Raw genomic sequence first — 23,037 nt, 5'->3', positions numbered from 1 at the left:
TTGCTTGTCTCTGTCCATTCCTTCAACACTGATGGACTCAGAGTGTCATAACCCCTTTATTAAGAAGGAAGACCTAAAGCGAGGAGATAGAATCGAAAGAATGATCTCCTGGCAGATCCGCAATCATATCACGCTATTAGTACTTGTACGTTGCATGAATGACTCACGGTTTGAGCAGAGGGAATAAGACCAAATAGGTGAGGAAAGTCTCCACCGTTCTCTCATGATGATGCCGATTCAGGAAGCTGGCGAACCAAGTGCTTGCGCAAAGAAGCGAATAAGTCGGAATGGAGACAAGGAAAGGTGGAGAGGCAAAACTCAACAAAAAAGGAAAAGGGAACTCGACCAACTATCATGAGCAGAGCGATGAAATTCCTTCTGATTGGATCCACGGCACAAAATACTTGAAGTCGAAAAGGTGTGGTAGCTCCTGGGGGTCAGGGCACCCTGTTATCTATCCGTCTGACATCGATGAGATTCGTGCGGTCTTGTGTCAACCCGCAGAGCAGCTCGAGTGTGTGCATGCTTACCAGTCCATTTGACCGTTCTAATTATGGTGCTATTAGGGAGTAGTAGGCTATGTCGCTATGATGGACAGTAGCCGTCTCGTGGGGCAGCAGGAACAGCCTAGTGCTGAAAAGATGATTTTTTGTCAAAAAGGACCACCTGCGCGAACGAATTGCCAAAAAGAACCACCTGCAGATGAATTTGACAAAAAAGACCCCTTAGCCGTGGCGGCAGGCCTGACAGGCGACACGTGGCACCTGCCGCCATCGGGCCAGGCGGCAGGCTGCCTGCAACGGAATTCTGGCCGAGCGACGGAACGGGCTGGCGTGGCGGGGCCCGGCCGCCTCCTGGCATGGCGGCAGTACTGTAGCTGCTGGGACCGGCCGCCTCGCCGCATGGCGGCAATACTGTTCCCACGCTCCTGGCACTAACTCTCAATTCTGTTAATCTAGACACTTGGCTGCAATCCTGGCTATAGGAACCACGCGCGGTGGATGCTTTATTTCCCGGCGCCTTGCTGTGTCGCTGTTACGGCGTAGATCCGTTCGTCGGCCCCGATTAAAAATCTATACAAATACTGTAGATCAATACTCTGCTAAGCAAACTAGCTGCTGTCCCTGCCGTCGACGCGAAAGAGAGAGCTAGCTGGTGATCCAAATAGTGGTAGTGTTTTCTTAGCTAGGTCGTCCTCATAAATGACTAGGGAATCCGCATGACTAATACAGTACATCCAAAGTAATAATTAATGCATGCATGTGAGTGTGCGTGGCTTAGATTAGGCTCGGTAATATCGATCGCTGGTCATTTCCTTGGTCTATATCGGTGTCGTGTCGTTCTATTGCACACCTACAGCGCGGGAACAGTACTGCCGCCATGGGCGAGGCGGCCGGTCCCAGCGGCTACAGTACCGCCGCCATGCCAGGAGGCGGCCGGGCCCCGCCACGCCTGACCCGGTGGCGGCAGGTGCTGCCGCCTCCCTCCGTGGCGGCAGGTGCCATGTGTTGCCTGCCGGGCCTGCCGCCATGGCTGAGGGGGTCCTTTTTGTCAAATTATTTCGCAGATGGTCTTTTTTGGCAATTCATTCATGCAGGTGATCCTTTTCGACAAAAATTCCTGAAAAGACTCGTCATAGCTATGCAGGCAGCGTGTCATGCAACTGTTCTCTAGATACCCTCCTAAAAAATCTCCCCAAAAAAGCTTTGCATGCAGCAGTTCTCTCTCTCAACTTTTGCATGCAACTTCTGTAAACAACAACGCACAGCGTTCCATACTCTCTCTCCGAAATAGGCTTTCGCCCCGCTTTATAGATAAAGCATAAGTCCATACAGCCACATCTCAGGTACAGTCAGCAAGAAAGGAGAAAACGCTGGGGCCACAGCATAAAGAAGCCCAAAAGAAAGGAAAAAACAAAGGCCTCCAGGGGCAAGCTAAGTAGCAGACGAGCGGTCGGAGAGCCGGCACGCAGAAGACACCAGGGCGTCCAAGAGAAGCTGAAGACGATCACGATCCCTCGGCCTAGCGAGCGGATGCCAGTGCTGCAGGAAGGCAAGAAATTTGAAGAACGAGTCAGAAGCACGTCGCGGGAACACCCGCTCAACCACCATCTTATTGTGGGTAGTCCAGAGAGTCCACATCATAGCCGCGAAGATAAGCCCGAACAGTCGGCGCTTACGGCCAACCTGGGTGGCCCTAACCTGCAGAAACCCTGCAAGGTCAGTGGCCTCCCACTTCGGCCCAAGAGCCTCACGAACAAAGCACCAAAGTGCCTGCGCTGCTATGCACGAGAAAAGAATGTGCGTTCCCGTTTCCGGGACATGGCACAAAGGGCACAATCCATTACCCGGACCATGGCGCTTCAACACCTCGGTCCCTGAAGGGAGACGATCTCGAAGAAGCTGCCAAACAAAAATCTTGATCTTCAAAGGTAGCGGTGCCTTCCACAATGGGGATAGCCACGATAGAACCGGCAGCCTACATAATGCCTGATAAGTCGAACTAACGGAGAAATCACCCGAAGGCGAAAGGCTCCACGACACCGAATCAAGGTCCAGGGACAGAGGAAGAGGGACTACTTCCCTCAGGTCTGCCCATTCCCTGACCTCAGCAGGTCTGAAGGAGCGGCGGAATGCAATGTTCCATCCGTCCTCCAGAGCCGCCTCAGAGACTAGAATGCCCGGGTCCGCACAAATCGCAAAGAGACGCGGGAACCGCAGGCGGAGAAGCTCGCCCTGAAGCCAGGGGTCCAACCAAAATTGGGTCCCAGACCCATTGCCAACCGAGAAGCGCACACCCAACCTAATCTCTTCCTTGATGGCCTGAATAAATTTCCAGAATTGAGAACCAGCCGACTGAGAACACGCCAAGAGGGGCTGGCCCTGCAAGTATTTGGCCTCAACCAGATGCAACCACAGCCCCCCATCTCCCCGCAAGATCCGCCAAACCCAACGTAGCATGAGCGCCACGTTCATCCGGCGGGATGCGGGTATGCCCAACCCACCTCGGTCCTTAGGCATACAGATGTCAGTCCACTTGACCATGTGGTACTTGGGCCGACCGTCCCCTGCCTGCCAAAAGAACCTAGCCAGCTCCTTGTCAAAGGAGCTATGTACACCTTCAGGTAAGATGTACATCCCCATCATATACATGGGGAGGCTGGCAAGGTTAGAGCTAATGAGGATAGTTTTGCTGCCCTTAGAGGTGAATCTACCGCACCAGGGCTCCGCACGGGACGCTACTCGCCCCACTAGCGGATCGTACCCACTCACTGTAATACTGGACTCGGCCAGGGGCATCCCCAAGTAAGATATGGGGAATGACGCCAACCTACAGTTGAGATTATCTGCGATCCGAAGCTGCTCAGCCTCAGAATAGCCAAGTACCACCACCTCGCTCTTATCAAAGTTAATCTTAAGTCCAGACATTTCCTCAAAGCAGAGCAAAAAGGAACTTAAGATTAACAATGTCAGAGTCCGAGCCTTCCACCATAATCATGGTGTCATCCGCATACTGCAGGTGAGTAACCCCCCCATCCGGGATGAGGTGGCTAACAACACCCTTAAGGTGGCCGGCCAACTTGGCCTTATCTAAGATGCCTGCAAGGGCATCAAATGCGAGATTGAAAAGCAAGGGAGAAGCAGGGTCCCCTTGCTTTACTCCTCTGGACGCCTGGAAAAAGGGTCCCACCTCACCATTAATGTTGATCGCAGTGTTCCCAGATCTAACCAGTTGCATGATCCAGGAACACCACCTCACGTCGAAGCCTCGTCGCTCCATCACCAACCTCAAAAAGGACCAATCCAGACGATCATACGCCTTGTGGAAGTCCAATTTGAGGAAAACCCCCTTGAGCCCCTTCGACGCCACCTCGTGAACGATCTCGTGAAGGGCAAGAATTACATCATGGATCCGCCGGCCCTTCAGGAAGGCGGACTGAAGGGGGTGAGCAATCCTTTCCGCCACCGGTGATAAACGAGTGGCACAAACCTTTGCAAAGATTTGCTCCAACACGTTGATCACCATGATCGGTCGGAATTGGTGGATATCTGTCGCCCCAACTACTTTGGGGATCAGGGATATGACACCGTAGTTAATCCTAGCCATGTCCAAGGTTCCAATATAAAACTCGTGGAACATGGGCATAATGATCGGGCACAAGATCTCCCAGAATTTCTGAAAGAAGACTACCGGAAGGGCATCCGGCCCCGGGGCCGAGCAGGCTTTCATAGAAGCAATCGCCCGTCCCACCTCCTCAGGAGAGAAAGGGAGAGTAAGCTCCGCATTCTCCGCATTGGACACCTGCTCTGCAGGCGGCCAGAAGTCAGCGCAGAGGGATACGCCTCCACGCGGCTCAGCCGAGAACAACTCCTTATAAAAGGAGCAAATATGGGTGGATATGTCCTCTGGGCTTTCTAGAAGGACATCCCCATCCCAGAGAAAAGGGATAGCACACTTTCGCCTGCGGCCATTAGCAATCGCCTGAAAATAGGCAGTGTTCGCACCCCCCTTAAGGAGCCAGTTCAAGCCCCCACGCCGCTGCCAGAAGAGCTCCTCGCTCTTGTAGATGTCCATGAGCAAGGCCTCGAGGCCGTATCTCCTAAGCCAGTCGTCAGGAGACAGGCCCTGCCTACCAGCAAGGTCATCCAAAACCTTAATCTGATCCAGCAGGGCCCCCTTACGGGATCGCAGCTCAGCACCAAGGTTCGCCCCCCAGCCCTTCATGGCCTGACGAGACAATTTATCATAGTGATGCCACACATCCACAGCACAAAACACACGGGATGGGGACGCGACCGCCTCTAGCCAGCGGTCGCGCACCAACTCAAAGAAGCCCGGCTGCTCCAGCCAAAAAGTCTCAAAGCGGAAACGGCGGGTCCTAGGGGAGACACATCGCCCGACGAGAAAAGCAGGGGGGTATGGTCGAAGCCAATCCGAGTGACCGCCTTGAGAGAACACAATGGGAACATCACTTCCCACTGAGCCGACACAAATACCCGATCCAAAACACTCCGGATGGGTCCGCCTGCTTATTCGTCCACGTGAACCTAGCCCCTATGCGGGCTATCTCTCGGAGCGCAAGGTCCGCAATGCAGTTGTTAAATAGACGCATGCAGACCCGATCAACATTAGGCGAGCTTTTATCAGAAGCCCATCTAATGAGGTTGAAGTCCCCGACCACCATGACTGGGGAGGTGTGTTGGGGAACGTAGCAATAATTCAAAAAATTTCCTACGTGTCACCAAGATCAATCTATGGAGTCATCTAGCAACGAGGGAGGAGTGGATCTACATACCCTTGTAGATCGCGCGCGGAAGCGTTCAAGAGAACGGGGTTGATGGAGTCGTACTCGTCGTGATCCAAATCACCGATGATCCTAGCGCCGAACGGACGGCACCTCCGCGTTCAACACACGTACGGAGCAGCGACGTCTCCTCCTTCTTGATCCAGCAAGGGGGAAGGAGAGGTTGATGGAGATCCAGCAGCACGACGGCGTGGTGGTGGAAGTAGCGGGATTCCAACAGGGCTTCGCCAAGCGCTGCGGGAGGAGGGAGATGTGTCATGGGAGGGAGAGGGAGGCGCCAGGGCTCGGGGTATGGTTGCCCTCCCTTCCCCCACTATATATAGGGCCAAGGGAGAGGGGGAGGGCGCAGCCTTGCCCCTTCCTCCAAGGAAGGGTGCGGCCAAGGGGGAGTCCCTCCTCCCCAAGGCACCTCGGAGGTGCCTTCCCCCTTTAGGACTCTTCCTTTCCCTCTTCTCTTGGTGCATGGGCCTCTTGGGGCTGGTGCCCTTGGCCCATATAGGCCAAGGCGCACCCCCTACAGCCCATGTGGCCCCCCTGGGCAGGTGGCCCCACCCGGTGGACCCCCGGGACCCTTCCGATGGTCCCGGTACAATACCGGTGACCCCGAAACTTGTCCCGATGCCCGAAATAGCACTTCCTATATATAATTCTTTACCTCCGGACCATTCTGGAACTCCTCGTGACGTCCGGATCTCATCCGGGAATCCGAACAACTTTCGGGTTACCGCATACTAATATCTCTATAACCCTAGCGTCACCGAACCTTAAGTGTGTAGACCCTACGGGTTCGGGAGACATGCAGACATGACCAAGATGACTCTTCGGTCAATAACCAACAGCGGTATCTGGATACCCATGTTGGCTCCCACATGTTCCACGATGATCTCATTGGATGAACCACGATGTCAAGGACTTAATCAATCTCGTATACAATTCCCTTTGTCTAGCGGTACGATACTTGCCCGAGATTCGATCGTCGGTATCCCGATACCTTGTTCAATCTCGTTACCGGCAAGTCTCTTTACTCGTTCCGTAACACATCATCCCGTGATCAACTCCTTGATCACATTGTGCACATTATGATGATGTCCTACCGAGTGGGCCCAGAGATACCTCTCCGTTTACACGGAGTGACAAATCCCAGTCTCGATTCGTGCCAACCCAACAGACACTTTCGGAGATACCCGTAGTGTACCTTTATAGCCACCCAATTACGTTGTCACGTTTGGCACACCCAAAGCACTCCTACGGTATCCAGGAGTTGCACAATCTCATGGTCTAAGGAAATGATACTTGACATTAGAAAAGCTTTAGCATACGAACTACACGATCTAGTGCTATGCTTAGGATTGGGTCTTGTCCATCACATCATTCTCCTAATGATGTGATCCCGTTATCAACGACATCCAATGTCCATGGTCAGGAAACCGTAACCATCTATTGATCAACGAACTAGTCAACTAGAGGCTTACTAGGGACATGGTGTTGTCTATGTATCCACACATGTATCTGAGTTTCCTATCAATACAATTCTAGCATGGATAATAAACGATTATCATGAACAAGGAAATATAATAATAATCAATTTATTATTGCCTCTAGGGCATATTTCCAACAGTCTCCCACTTGCACTAGAGTCAATAATCCAGTTCACATCGCTATGTGACTAACACTCAAGGTCACATCCCCATGTGACTAACACGCAAAGAGTTTACTAGAGTCAATAATCTAGTTCACATTACCATGTGATTAACACTCGATGAGTTCTGGGTTTGATCATGTTATGCTTGTGAGAGATCTTATAGTCAAGGGGTCTGAATCTTTCAGATCCGTATGTACTTCGCAAATTTCTATGTCATCTTGTAGATGCAACTACTACGCTACATTTGGAGCTATTCCAAATAACTGTTCTACTATACGAATCCAGTTTACTACTCAGAATAATCTGGATTAGTGTCAAAGTTTGCATCGGCGTAACCCTTTACGACGAACTCTTTTACCACCTCCATAATCGAGAAAATTCCTTAGTCCACTAGTTACTAAGGATAACTTTGACCGCTGTCCTGTGATTCATTCTTGGATCACTCTTGTACCCCTTGACTGACTCATGGCAAGGCACACTTCAGGTGCGGTACACAGCATAGCATACTGTAGAGCCTATGTCTTAAGCATAGGGGACGACCTTCGTCCTTTCTCTCTATTCTGCCGTGGTCGAGCTTTAAGTCTTAACTTCATACCTTACAACTCAGGCAAGAACTCCCTTCTTTGACTGATCCATCTTGAACACCTTCAAGATCATGTCAAGGAATGTGCTCATTTGAAAGTACCATTAAGCGTTTTGATCTATCCTTATAGATCTTGATGCTCAAATGTTGAAATAGCTTAATCCAGGCTTTCCATTGAAAACACTTTCCAAATAACCCTATATGCTTTCCAGAAATTCTACGTCATTTCTGATCAACAATATGTCAACAACATATATTCATCAGAAATTCTATAGTGCTCCCACTCACTTCTTTGGAAATACAAGTTTCTCATAAACTTTGCATACACCCAAAAACTTTGATCATCTCATCAAAGAATACATTCCAACTCCGAGATGCTTACTCCAGTCCTTAGAAGGATTGCTGGAGCTCTGCATACTTATTAGCATCTTTCAGGATTGACAAAACCCTCCGGTTGTATCACATACAACCTTTCCTCAAGAAAATCGTCGAGGAAACAATGTTTTGACATCCTATCTGCAAGATTTCATAAATAATGCAGTAATCGCTAATATAATTCCAACAGACTCTTAGCATCGCTACGAGTGAGAAAGTCTCATTGTAATCAACTCCTTGAACTTGTCGGAAAACATCTTAATGACAAGTCGAGCTTTCTTAATGGTGATACCTACCATCATTGTCCGTCTTCCTTTTAAAATCCATCTATACTCAATAGCCTTACGACCATCGAGCCGTTCTGCCAAAGTCTACACTTTGTTTTCATACATGGATCCTCTCTCGGATTTTATAGCCTCGAGCCATTTATCGGAATCCGGGCCCACCATCGCTTCTCCATAGCTCGTAGGTTCATTGTTGTCTAGCAACATGACTTCCAAGACAGGATTACGTACCACTCTGAAGTAGTACGCATCCTTGTCATCCCACGAGGTTTGGTAGTGACTTGATCTGAAGTTTCATGATCACTATCATAAGCTTCCACTTCAATTTGTGTAGGTGCCACAGGAACAACTCCTGTGCCCTACCACACACTAGTTGAAGAGACGGTTCAATAACCTCATCAAGTCTCCACCATCCTCCCACTCAATTCTTACGAGAGAAACTTTTCCTCGAGAAAGGACCCGATTCTAGAAACAATCCCTTATTGCTTTCGGATCTGAGACAGGAGGTATACCCAACTGTTTTTGGGTGTCCTATAAAGATGCATTTATCCGCTTTGGGTTCGAGCTTATCACCGTGAAACTTTTTCACATAAGCATCGCAGCCCCAAACTTTTAAGAAATGACAGCTTAGGTTTCTCTAAACCATAGTTCATACGGTGTCATCTCATTGGAATTACGTGGTGCCCTATTTAAAGTGAATGTGGTTGTCTTTAATGCCTAACCCATAAACTATCATGGTAATTTGAAAGTGCAACTATCCCTAGGTGGTTTTGGTAATTCATAACAACATATAGCTCATTGAGCTAATGCTATTCGAAGATGATTATTTCAGGAAAGCTCAATGATTGGCATGGCATGGATGTGAAAGTGGAACCCTCAAAATGCTAAGGACAAAGGATTGGCTCAAGCTCAAAAGCTCAAGACTCTTCATTTTATATTTTAGTGATCCAAGATCACATTGAGTCTTTAGGAAAAGCCAATACTATTAAGGAGGGACGAGGTGTTGCTTAATGAGCCTCTTGCTTCATGTTCTTAGTGATATGCTCCAAAACCCTCAACTACTTTCCCATATCCACATATGACCTAAACCCTAAGCCAAACTCGGTCCTACCGATTCTTCCTATCCGGCGCCACTGAGTTTCACTTGTCATTAGCCACTGCCAAACCCTAGCAATTCGGTCCTACCTATAAGGATCTCGGTCTCACCGAGATGGTGTTGCAAACTCTCTGTTTCCCTTTCGTAACTTTTCGGTCCCACCGAAAGAGCGAATCGGTCCCACCGAGATTGCAATGTAAACTCGGTGTTTCCCCTTTGTAACTTTTCGGTCTCACCGAGTTCCACTCTGTCTCACCGAAAGAGCAAATCGGTCCCACCGAGTTTGCCTGACCAACTCTCTGGTTAGCTAATTACCAAATTCGGTCTCACCAAGTTTGTGTAATCGGTCTCACCGAGATTACGTTATGCCCAAACCCTAACCGAATCGGTCCTACCAAGTTGCATGTCAGTCCCACCGAAATTCCTAACGGTCACTAGGTTTACTATTTCGGTCAGACCGAGTTTTCTAATTCGGTCCCACCGAGATTGGAAAACTATGTAACGGTTGGATTTTGTGTGGAGGCTATATATACCCCTCCACCTTCTTCTCATTCGAGGAGAGAGCCATCAGAACACACACACCATTCCTACTCATATGTTCTGAGAGAGAACCACCTACTCATGTGTTGAGACCAAGACATTCCATTCCTACCATATGAATCTTGATCTCTAGCCTTCCCAAGTTGCTTTGCACTCAAATCTTCTTTCCACGAAATCCAAATCCTATGAGAGAGAGTTGAGTGTTGGGGAGACTATCGTTTGAAGCACAAGAGCAAGGAGTTCATTACCTACACACCATTTGTTACTTCTTGGAGAGTGGTGTCTCCTAGATTGGCTAGGTGTCACTTGGGAGCCTCCGACAAGATTGTGGAGTTGAACCAAGGAGATTGTAAGGGCAAGGAGATCGCCTACTTCGTGAAGATCTACCGCTAGTGAGGCAAGTCCTGTGTGGGCGATGGCCATGGTGGGATAGACAAGGTTGCTTCTTCATGGACCCTTTGTGGGTGGTTGCTTCTTCGTGGACCCTTCGTGGGTGGAGCCCTGTGTGGACTCGCGCAACCGTTACCCTTGGGTGGAGCCCTGTGTGGACTCACGCAACCGTTACCCTTCGTGGGTTGAAGTCTCCATCAACGTGGATGTAGGATAGCACCACCTACCCGAACCACGGGAAAAACATCCGTGTCTCCAATTGCGTTTGAAATCTCCAAACCCTTCCCTTTACATTCTTGCAAGTTGCATGCTTTACTTTCCGCTGCCTATATACTCTTTGCATGCTTGCTTGAATTATGTGATGATTGCTTGACTTGTCCTAAATTAGCTAAAATCTGCCAAGAACTAAAATTGGGAAAAGGTTAAGTTTTTATTTGGTCAAGTAGTCTAATCACCCCCCTCTAGACATACTTTCGATCCTACAAGTGGTATCAGAGCTTTGGTCTCCATTTGCTTTGATCTCCATAGCTTTTGGTGGTCATAGCCTTGGTTTCACAACCTAGGAGAGTATGGCGTCTAGCGAGGGAAATTATCACCGTAGAGGTCCTTACTTTGATGGTATTAATTTTGCTAGTTGGAAGCATAAAATGAAAATGCATATTCTTGGACATAACCCCGCCGTTTGGGCTATTGTGTGTGTTGGTTTGCAAGGTGACTTCTTTGATGGGAGAGAACCAAACCGTGAAGCTACCGCGGATGAGTTGAAGATGTTGCAATACAATGCTCAAGCTTGCGATATTCTCTTCAACGGATTGTGCCCCGAAGAATTCAAAAAAATCAGCCGCCTTGAGAATGCAAAGGAAATTTGGGACACTTTGATTGATATGCATGAAGGTACCGACTCCGTCAAGGAATCCAAGTTGGATGTGCTTCAAAGCCAGCTTGACAAGTTCAAGATGGAGGATGGTGAAGGTGTCGCTGAAATGTACTCTAGGCATGCTGTCATCACAAATGAGATTGCCGGCTTAGGAAGTGAACAGATGACCGATAGATTCATCATCAAGAAGATCCTAAGAGCCTTGGATGGAAAATATGATACCATGTGCACATTGATCCAAATGATGCCCAATTACAAATATCTCAAGCCAACGGAGGTGATTGGAAGAATTGTTGCTCATGAGATGTCACTTAAGGATAAAGAGGAACTTCACAACAAATCAAGTGGTGCCTATAAAGCCTCATGTGAAGCCCCTACATCATCAAGTGAGAAACACGACTTCAATGAAGAATTGAGCTTAATGGTGAAGAACTTCAACAAGTTCTACAAGATTAGAAGCAAAGATAGAAGCTCCAAGTCAAGGTCCTACAATGACAAAAGATCTTCTAGTCGAGAGCGAAACTGTTACAATTGTGGAAGACCCGGACACTATTTGAATGAGTGTACGGCTCCCTACAAGAGAAGAGAAGATTCTCCAAAAAGAAGAAGCAAAGGATCACCACCAAGGGAAAGAAGGAGTAGAGATGATCATTATGAACGAAGATACTCACGGAGAAGCAAGGATTCGGAAAGGAAGGAAAAATCATCAAGGAGCTACACAAGACGAAGACATCAAGCTCATGTTGGTGAATGGGTATCCGGCTCCGACTCCGACAGCCACTCCGAGAGAAGTTATCACTCCGACTCTGAAGATACTCAAGATGAAGGTGTTGCCGGTCTAGCACTTGTGTCAACCAACTCCTACGACATATTTGACTCACGAAATGAAGAAATTGGAAGATGCTTCATGGCCAAAGGTCCTAAGGTAACACACCTCGAGTATGTTGATTTCAATAGTGATGAAGATGACTTGTTAGGTGATGATTTGCTTGGTGACAACTCTAGTGATGAATACTATGATGAAAGACCAATTAATCATGCTAATCAAGATAAAACGAATGACAATGATAAGGAGAAGATTGAGGCTCTAACTAAAGAACTAAAAACTCTTAAGTTAGCTCATGACACTATCTTCGAAGATCATCGAGAACTTTTAAGAGCTCATGAGAAACTACGCTTTGAAAAGCTCAATCTTGAGCAAGAGCATGAGTTCTTAAAGGCAATCAATGATGATCTCCGCAAGAAAAGTTCTTCTTACATTGCCAAGCGTTTACTCTTATCCACTTACATGCCTCAAGTCAAGTCTAGTAACAAGAAAGATTCTTCCTCTAGTAGTAACAATGATCATGCTAAATCCAATATTGTTGCTTCTAGTAGTTCTCTTGATTCCACTAATGATTCTCTTAGCCAAGTTACACTTGAGCAGGAAAATAGCTTATTGAAGGTAATTATAGAGAAAGGAGTGTACAAAAGCCTTGCCGGGAGTAAGCAATTCGAGGAAATTGTGTGCAAGCAAGGAATGCACCGGAAGAATCAAGGTGTTGGTTTTGAACAAAAGTTCAATGCCAATGGAGTTGAATGGGAAGAAGATCAATACCCCAAGACAAAGTTTGTCCCTCAACAAGAGAAGTATACTTCTTTCAAGGGGACACAAGCTCAAGATGATCTTCCACCACAAGACTACGAGCAAAAAGGCAAGGACAAGCTTCAAGAGGAAATTGATGCATTTGAAGAAGCTCCTAAGACCTTAGTCAAGTGGATTCCCAAGACTACTTCAAGTTCCACTTCATCAAGTACGACTACAACTCCAAGGATTCCCATCAAGATGATGTGGATCCAAAAGAAGAAGAACTAGAGAGTTCTTGAGGGTGACTCCGCAAACGTATTTCACTCTTATCATTTTGGCAAGAACAAGTGCAATCAACTTCCACATCTTGCACTAGTTCAAGGAGTCACAAACCCTCTTGTCGGTAAGACAAGGGACAAGGTAACCTAAAAGTTTTCATGGACATCATCCTTGTGTGCATCACTCTATGTCTATGGATATCCTTGCTTGTTCCTTGTGGGACTAACCCATGTAGGTATTGAAAGTGCAATTCACTCATATGGATAGCTCCAAGAGATCTACATCAACATTGAGCATCCACATCTTCAATATCTACATGAAATCATCATCGACAAAACCCAAGGTTAGTTCATCCCTCTTAGGGGGGATATCACATCTAGGGGGAGCTTTACTCTAAGACTTGAGCTAAAGCAACTCTAAAGATGTGAACAAATCAATGCTTTATGTAAAAGTGGTAACCCCACTTGAGCTTAAACGATGAGTATGACCTATGATCAAGTGTTCTCACTTGACTCCTAAGTCAATGTACTCATATATAGATGACCTAGTCATCGCAAATTGCTTGATAGATGCTAGAATTGGTTGTGCATGCCTTGCCACATATTTCATTTGCCATCTTATTGTGTGAGCATGCTGGTCGCATATTTTACTCATTCGAGGACATCCACTTGTTGTTTTTGATTGTTCGGCTTTATTTCTTTTTGCCAAGTGGATGGACAAGAATGCCTAAGAACCTCCTCTAGCTATCTATGCTTTTCTCGTCTCAAACTCTATTCATGCTGCATCACAAAATTTGATCAAGTCAGATTCGAACCACTCTGTGTGAGGAGCGCTCGGAGTCCCCGATTCATCATAGACTTAAACTTCCAAAACCTCTTTATGATTCTCGGTCTGACCGATACTCCACTTTCGGTCCTACCGAGATCATTAAGTTGATCTAGGTTTTCGATCTCGGTGCAACCGATTTGAACCTTTCGGTCACATCGAGTTTCAATAACTGCACGCAGTTATAAATCTCGGTGCCACCGAGTTGTTCCACTCGGTCACACCGATAGGGTCGGGCTATATAGTCACGGGCAAAATTTGGAAATTTCTCCGAACCCCTTCGCCCGCGCGATAGCCTGCTCTGCCCTTGAGGTCTCCGGATCGTCTTCTCACCGCCAGCAGCCTCCAGTCGCTGGTCTCCATCTCCGTCAACGGGAATTCTGCCCCGCCGTTGCCGCCGTAGCAAGTCCCCGCCGAACTAGGGTATGGACTTGATCTTTGTGCTATTCCTCAATCTGATTCCTAGCACATTGTGATCATATTGTTTCTAGCCACGTTTGATAAACTTCTATCCAGTCAAAACGCTCATAGATTAGGTTTGATTCGAAAATTCTAGGTTTAGGTTTCCGCCGAAACTATCTCGGACCCACCGAGTTGAAAAACTCGGTCCCACCGATTTGGCTTATGCCATTGCACAAGTGAGACTCGGTCTGACCGAGAATTACTTATCGGTGTGACCGATTTTTGAACTCAGTGAAACCCTAGCAGTCTCGGTGCCACCGAACTGTGACTCGTTCCTACCGAGTTCACTAGTTTAGGTTCCAAAACTACTTCGGTATCACCGAGTTTGAAAATCGGTAGATCCGAGATGATTTCAGTGGGAAACTAAAACTAAGTTTTTGGATCATTCTTTTTGCAAAAATCTCTGCATTTTGTGATGCTCATCCATTCTATCTCCTCTATAATCTATTCACAGGGTCAGCAGTCAGTTTGCAGCATGTCAGACCAAGTGATAGCCAGAATCTGTCAGAGCAGCAAGTGGTGATGAGTGAGGGCACTAGTCCCTCCAGTTCATCTGATGAAGGCAGCAGGAGCACTCCTAGCAATTTGCCAAAGGCTGCCATGAGACAAAGGAAGAAGAAAACTTCAGACTCTAAAGATGAGGACTATGTGGCAGAGGAAGAGGCCACTTCCAAGAGAGTTGAGCCAGCTCAAGGCACAAAGCCAGGGCTGAAAATCAAAAGGCCAGCAGGCAGGCAGCCCATGTCAAAGGCAAGAGCCTCAACTGAGAAGCCCACTCCCCAAGAGCCAGTTGCTGCAGAAGGCAAGAAGAGAAAGGAAAGGGTGAAGAAGACTGTGGCTAGAGTACTTGGCAAAGCTTCCATCATGGAAGAGGAAGAAGAAGAAGAGGCAGCTGCACCAGCGCCCAAGGCACCCAAGCTAATGGGAGATGCCATAAAATCAGGGGGAGCTGCTTCCAAGGCCAAGCCAGCTCCAAATCCAAAGCTCAAGAGGAACACACGGAGCATTCCTGCAGCTCAGAACAACAAGGCCCCAGTGCCTGAGACTGTTGCTGAGGATGAGGAAGAGAATGTCCTTCGGAAGCTCAAGCCCAAGATCCCAGACCACAACGATGCTCATCCTGTGGCTGAGGACATGAAGCTCAGGAGAGATTCAGGGCTGAGGAAATGGAGAGAAGCAGACCCATATGCTTCAAGGAGAAGGACTGCCGTGGACTATAGGTTTCACACCAAAGAGCAGCACGATTTTTATGAGACAGTGCTGCTAGATAAGAAGCCCATTGTCTGTGATATGCGATGGGTTGATTGGACATACATCAAGGACAATGAGGAGCACTATCCTGGAGTGCAAGACAGCTTCATAGCTTGTGGAGTAGCTGACTTTGTTGGGCAGAAGCTCACAAAGTGGAACGAGGAACTTATCATGCAGTTCTACTCCACGGCACACTTTTATCCAGATGGGAGGATCACATGGATGTCTGAGGGTACAAGGTACCAATCTACAGTGGCTGAGTGGGCACAGATCATTAATGCCCCAGAGGAGCAAGATGAGGACTTGGATATCTATGCCAAGAAGAAGATGGACCATAACTCCATGTCCAATATGTACAAGGAAATTCCCAATGAAGCTCTTGACACCTTCAAGTTTGGCTCTGTGCATTACCCTCTGTCAGGGCTCCCGACGATCAATTGGATACTAAGGCACACCTTATTGCCTAAGTCTGGAGATCACAAGATGATCAGAGGCCATGCTATCAACTTGCTACATGTGTTTGATGTGCCTCAGAAGTTTAAGGTGATGAGCCTCATAGTGGAAACAATTAAGAGGACTGCAGCAGATCAAAAGAGGAGCTGTGGATATGCCCCTCAGATTCAGGAGCTCATCAACTCCAAGATGGGCACGGGTGTATATTTGTTGGATAAGGAACACCTGCCCATCCGTCCAGATTTCGAGGACAATGAAGTTGTCATGACTAAGAACGAGCCATCATCTGCCCAAGCATTTGCAAAGAAGGAGAAGGCGAGGAAGGAGAAAGCTGCCAAGATGCCTACCCAAGAGGAGGCATCTGAATACTTCTTGAAGACCAAACAAGAGCAGCTTGGTTACTTGATTGCATCCACGCTGAGGATTGAGCAAAGTCTGGCCACCCTCACTCAGAATCAGCAGAGCCTAGAGAGAATCATGGAACAGAAGTTCTATGACTTGGATGTCAAGGTAACGGAAGTTCAGTCTGCAGTGGAGCAGCTCCAGGAGGACATGCAGGAGAGGAGAGACAGGACTACCACTCATGCTTTTTCTAGAGTGCCACGAGGCCTGAGGTCGTCTGCCGTGCCAGTTGCTGACACCAGAGCCACCACTTCAGCACCAGCTACAGCCTCAGCTCCAGCATATACTTCAGCTCCAACTCCAGCGACTACTTCAGCATCTACCGAAGCCTTCGTCCTTGGAGTGATCCGGACTCCACCACCACCTGAAGATCAAGCCTGAGCGTCGATCTAGTGCTATACATTTTCTAGGAACTTTTTGGTAACTTGTTGCCAAAGGGGGAGAAGATGTATAGATCATAGGCTTCGAGAGAGAGAGTGTTGCTTTTCTCTCTTGCTTTATTTGGTGGCTTTTCGAACTTGTCTGCTTTTGAGTGCTTGAGATACTACGTCATTATTTGTGAGACATTGATGATCATGTGTTTGATCATAAGCTACACTTAATGCTTGCTTAATGCTATCATCTTATCTTATGTGATCATTCATTATTCTTGGTGATGAGTGCATGTATTTCATTCTTATCATTTTGAGCGCTCCACCAAGATGTATGTGACATGGAAGAGTAACCCATGACTCTAACTCTTTGTGCATTTGCAGTCCAAAGCAAATTTTAAATATGCACAAATTTATGGGGAGCTCTTACTTATGACATACTTCTCAAAGCGACGATATATTTCATGCTTATTATCATTTGTCGAAGCTTTGATCTATATGTTGTCATCAATTACCAAAAAGGGGGATATTGAAAGTGCAACTATCCCTAGGTGGTTTTGGTAATTCATAACAACATATAGCTCATTGAGCTAATGCTATTCCAAGATGATTATTTCAGGAAAGCTCAATGATTGGCATGGCATGGATGTGAAATTGGAACCCTCAAAATGCTAAGGACAAAGGATTGGCTCAAGCTCAAAAGCTCAAGACTCTTCATTTTATATTTTAGTGATCCAAGATCACATTGAGTCTTTAGGAAAAGCCAATACTATTAAGGAGGGATGAGGTGTTGCTTAATGAGCCTCTTGCTTCATGTGCTTAGTGATATGCTCCGAAACCCTCAACTACTTTCCCATATCCACATATGACCTAAACCCTAAGACAAACTCAGTCCTACCGATTCTTCCTATCCGGCGCCACCGAGTTTCACTTGTCATTAGCCACTGCCAAACCCTAGCAATTCGGTCCTACCGATAAGGATCTCGGTCTCACCGAGATGGGGTTGCAAACTCTCTGTTTCCCTTTCGTAACTTTTCGGTCCCACCGAAAGAGCGAATCAGTCCCACTGAGATTGCAATGTAAACTCAGTGTTTCCCCTTTGTAACTTTTCGGTCTCACCGAGTTCCACTCGGTCTCACCGAAAGAGCAAATCGGTCCCACCGAGTTTGCCTGACCAACTCTCTGGTTATCTAATTACCAAATTCGGTCTCACCGAGATTACGTTATGCCCAAACCCTAACCGAATCGGTCCTACTGAGTTGCATGTCAGTCCCACCGAAATTCCTAACGGTCACTAGGTTTACTATTTTGGTCAGACCGAGTTTTCTAATTTGGTCCCACCGAGATTGGAAAACTGTGTAACGGTTGGATTTTGTGTGGAGGCTATATATACCCCTCCACCTTCTTCTCATTCGAGGAGAGAGCCATCAGAACACACACACCATTCCTACTCATATGTTCTGAGAGAGAACCACCTACTCATGTGTTGAGACCAAGACATTCCATTCCTACCATATGAATCTTGATCTCTAGCCTTCCCAAGTTGCTTTCCACTCAAATCTTCTTTCCACCAAATCCAAATCCTATGAGAGAGAGTTGAGTGTTGGGGAGACTATCGTTTGAAGCACAAGAGCAAGGAGTTCATTACCTACACACCATTTGTTACTTCTTGGAGAGTGGTGTCTCCTAGATTGGCTAGGTGTCACTTGGGAGCCTCCGACAAGATTGTGGAGTTGAACCAAGGAGATTGTAAGGGCAAGGAGATCGCCTACTTCATGAAGATCTACCGCTAGTGAGGCAAGTCCTGTGTGGGCGATGGCCATGGTGGGATAGACAAGGTTGCTTCTTCGTGGACCCTTTGTGGGTGGTTGCTTCTTCGTGGACCCTTCGTGGGTGGAGCCCTGTGTGGACTCGCGCAACCGTTACCCTTGGGTGGAGCCCTGTGTGGACTCGCGCAACCATTACCCTTCGTGGGTTCAAGTCTCCATCAACGTGGATGTAGGATAGCACCACCTATCCGAACCACGGGAAAAACATCCGTGTCTCCAATTGCGTTTGAAATCTCCAAACCCTTCCCTTTACATTCTTGCAAGTTGCATGCTTTACTTTCCGCTGCCTATATACTCTTTGCATGCTTGCTTGAATTATGTGATGATTGCTTGACTTGTCCTAAATTAGCTAAAATCTGCCAAGAACTAAAATTGGGAAAAGGTTAAGTTTTTATTTGGTCAAGTAGTCTAATCACCCCCCTCTAGACATACTTTCGATCCTACATAATTCGATAAGAGACATCATGGTATGCATCATATCCAATAGGTTGCAGTTATGATGTTCGGACACACCATCACACTATGGTGTTCCAGGCTGTATTAGTTGTGAAACAATTTCCACAATGTCTTAATTCTGTGCCAAACTCGTAATTCAGATATTCATCTCTACGATCATATCATAGACATTTTATCCTCTTGTCACGATGATCTTTCAACTTCACCCTGAAATTACTTGAACCTTTCAATAATTCAGACTCGTGATTCATCAAGTAAATATACTCAATATCTACTCAAATCATCTGTGAAGTAAGAACATAACGATATCCACTACACGCCTCAGCCCTCATTGGACTGCACACATCAAAATGTATTACTTCCAACAAGTTGCTTTCTAGTTCCATTTTATTGAAAACGAGGCTTTCAGTCATCTTGCCCATGTGGTATGATTTGCATGTCTCAAGTGATTCAAAATCAAGTGAGTCCAAACGATCCATCTGTATAGAGTTTCTTCATGCATATCTACCAACAAACATGGTTCGCATGTCTCAATCCTTTCAAAAATGAGTGAGTCCAAAGATCCATCAACATGGAGCTTCTTCATGCGTTTTATACCGATATGACTTAAGTGGCAGTGCCACAAGTAGGTGGTACTATCATTACTATCTTATATCTTTTGGCATGAACATGTGTATCACTATGATCGAGATTCAATGAACCATTCATTTTAGGTGCAAGACCATTGAAGGTATTATTCAAATAAACAGAGTAACCGGTATTCTCCTTAAATGAATAATCGTATTGCGATAGACATAATCCAATCATGTCTATGCTCAACGCAAACACCAAATAACAACTATTTAGGTTTTAATACCAATCTCGATGGTAGAGGGAGCGTGCGATGCTTGATCATATCAACCTTGGAAACACTTCCAACACATATCGTCAGCTCACCTTTAGCTAGTCTCCGTTTATTCCGTAGCTTTTATTTCGAGTTACTAACACTTAGCAACCGAACCGGTATCTAATACCCTGGTGCTACTAGGAGTACTAGTAAAGTACACATTAACACAATGTATATCCAATATACTTCTATCGACTTTGCTAGCCTTCTCATCTACCAAGTATCTAGGGTAATTCTGCTCCAGTGGCTGTTCCCTTTATTACAGAAGCACTTAGTCTCGGGTTTGGGTTCAACTTTGGGTTTCTTCACTAGAGCAGCAGCTGATTTGCCGTTTCATGAAGTATCCCTTCTTGCCCTTGCCCTTCTTGAAACTAGTGGTTTCACCAACCATCAACAATTGATGCTCCTTCTTGATTTCTACTTTTGTGGTGTCAAACATCGCGAATATCTCATGGATCATCATATATGTCCCTGATACATTATAGTTCATCATGAAGCTCTAGCAGCTTGGTGGTAATGACTTCGGAGAAACATCACTATCTTATCTGGAAGATCAACTCCCACTCGATTCAAATGATTGTTGTACTCAGACAATCTGAGCACAAGCTCAACAATTGAGCTTTTCTCCCTTAGTTTGCAGGCTAAGAAAATCGTCGGAGGTCTTATACCTCTTGACGTGGGCACGAGCCTGAAATCCCAATTTCAGCCCTCGAAACATCTCATATGTTTCGCGACATTTTAAAACGTCTTCGGTGCCTCAACTCTAAACCGTTTAACTGAACTATCACGTAGTTATCAAAATGTGTATGTCAGATGTTCGCAACATCCACAGACAATGTTCGAGGTTCAGCACACTGAGCGGTGCATTAAGGACATAAGCCTTCTATGAAGCAATGAGGACAATCCTCAGTTTACGGACCCAGTCCGCGTAATTGCTACTATCAACTTTCAACTAATTTTTTTTCTAGGAACATATCTAAACAGTAGAACTAAAGCGCGAGCTACGACATAATTTGCAAAGACCTTTTGACTATGAAATTAAGTTCATCTTATGAACTCCCACTCAGATAGACATCCCTCTAGTCATCTAAGTGATTACATGATCCGAGTCAGCTAGGCCGTGTCCGATCATCATGTGAGACAGACTAGTCAACATCGGTGAACATCTTCATGTTGATCGTATCTACCATACGGCTCATGCTCGACCTTTCGGTCTCTTGTGTTCCGAGGCCATGTCTGTACATGCTAGGCTCGTCAAGTCAACCTAAGTGTTTCGCGTGTGTAAATCTGTCTTACACCCGGTGTATGTGAACGTTAGAATCTAACACCCGATCATCACGTGGTGCTTCGAAACAACGAACTGTCGCAACGATGCACAGTTAGGGGAAACACTTTCTTGAAATTATTATGAGGGATTATCTTATTTACTACTGTCGTTCTAAGTAAACAAGATGCATAAACATGATAAACATCACATGCAATCAAATAGTAACATGATATGGCCATCATCACTTTGCTCCTCTTGATCTCCATCTTCGGGGCTCCATGATCATCATCGTCACCGGCATGACACCATGATCTCCATCATCATGATCTCTATCATCGTGTCTTCATGAAGTTGTCTCGTCAACTATTACTTCTACTACTACAGCTAACGGTTAGCAATAAAGTAAAGTAATTACATGACGTTTATGTTGACACGCAGGTCATAAATAAATTAAGACAACTCCTATGGCTCCTGTCGGTTGTCATACTCATCGACATGCAAGTCGTGATTCCTATTACAAGAACATAATCATCTCATACATCACATATATCATTCATTACATCCTTTTGGCCATATCACATCACATAGCATACCCTGCAAAAACAAGTTAGACGTCCTCTAATTGTTGTTTGCATGTTTTACGTGGCTGCTATGGGTTTCTAGCAAGAACGTTTCTTACCTACGCAAAAACCACAACGTGATATGCCAATTGCTATTTACCCTTCATAAGGACCTTTTTCATCGAATCCGATCCGACTAAAGTAGGAGAGACAGACACCCGCTTGCCACCTTATGCAACTAGTGCATGTCAGTCGGTGGAACCAGTCTCACGTCAGAGTACGTGTAAGGTCGGTCCGGGCCGCTTCATCCCACGATGCCGCCGAATCAAGATAAGACTAGTAACGGCAAGCATATTGAACAAAATCAACGCCCACAACTACTTTGTGTTCTACTCGTGCATAGAAACTACGCATAGACCTAGCTCATGATGCCACTGTTGGGTAACGTAGCAATAATTCAAAAAATTTCCTACGTGTCACCAAGATCAATCTATGGAGTCATCTAGCAACGAGGGAGGAGTGGATCTACATACCCTTGTAGATCGCGCGCGGAAGCGTTCAAGAGAACGGGATTGATGGAGTCGTACTCGTCGTGATCCAAATCACCGATGATCCTAGCGCCGAACGGACGGCACCTCCGCGTTCAACACACGTACGGAGCAGCGACGTCTCCTCCTTCTTGATCCAGCAAGGGGGAAGGAGAGGTTGATGGAGATCCAGCAGCACGACGGCGTGGTGGTGGAAGTAGCGGGATTCCAACAGGGCTTCGCCAAGCGCTGCGGGAGGAGGGAGATGTGTCATGGGAGGGAGAGGGAGGCGCCAGGGCTCGGGGTATGGTTGCCCTCCCTTCCCCCCACTATATATAGGGCCAAGGGAGAGGGGGCGGGCGCAGCCTTGCCCCTTCCTCCAAGGAAGGGTGCGGCCAAGGGGGAGTCCCTCCTCCCCAAGGCACCTCGGAGGTGCCTTCCCCCTTTAGGACTCTTCCTTTCCCTCTTTTCTTGGCGCATGGGCCTCTTGGGGCTGGTGCCCTTGGCCCATATAGGCCAAGGCGCACCCCCTACAGCCCATGTGGCCCCCCTGGGCAGGTGGCCCCACCCGGTGGACCCCCGGGACCCTTCCGATGGTCCCGGTACAATACCGGTGACCCCGAAACTTGTCCCGATGCCCGAAATAGCACTTCCTATATATAATTCTTTACCTCCGGACCATTCCGGAACTCCTCGTGACGTCCGGGATCTCATCCGGGACTCCGAACAACTTTCGGGTTACCGCATACTAATATCTCTATAACCCTAGCGTCAACGAACCTTAAGTGTGTAGACCCTACGGGTTCGGGA

This window comes from Triticum dicoccoides, chromosome 2A (assembly GCF_002162155.2).
Source record: "Triticum dicoccoides isolate Atlit2015 ecotype Zavitan chromosome 2A, WEW_v2.0, whole genome shotgun sequence".
NCBI classification, from domain to species: Eukaryota; Viridiplantae; Streptophyta; class Magnoliopsida; order Poales; family Poaceae; genus Triticum; species Triticum dicoccoides.
Note: the sequence above shows the minus strand (reverse complement) of the source record.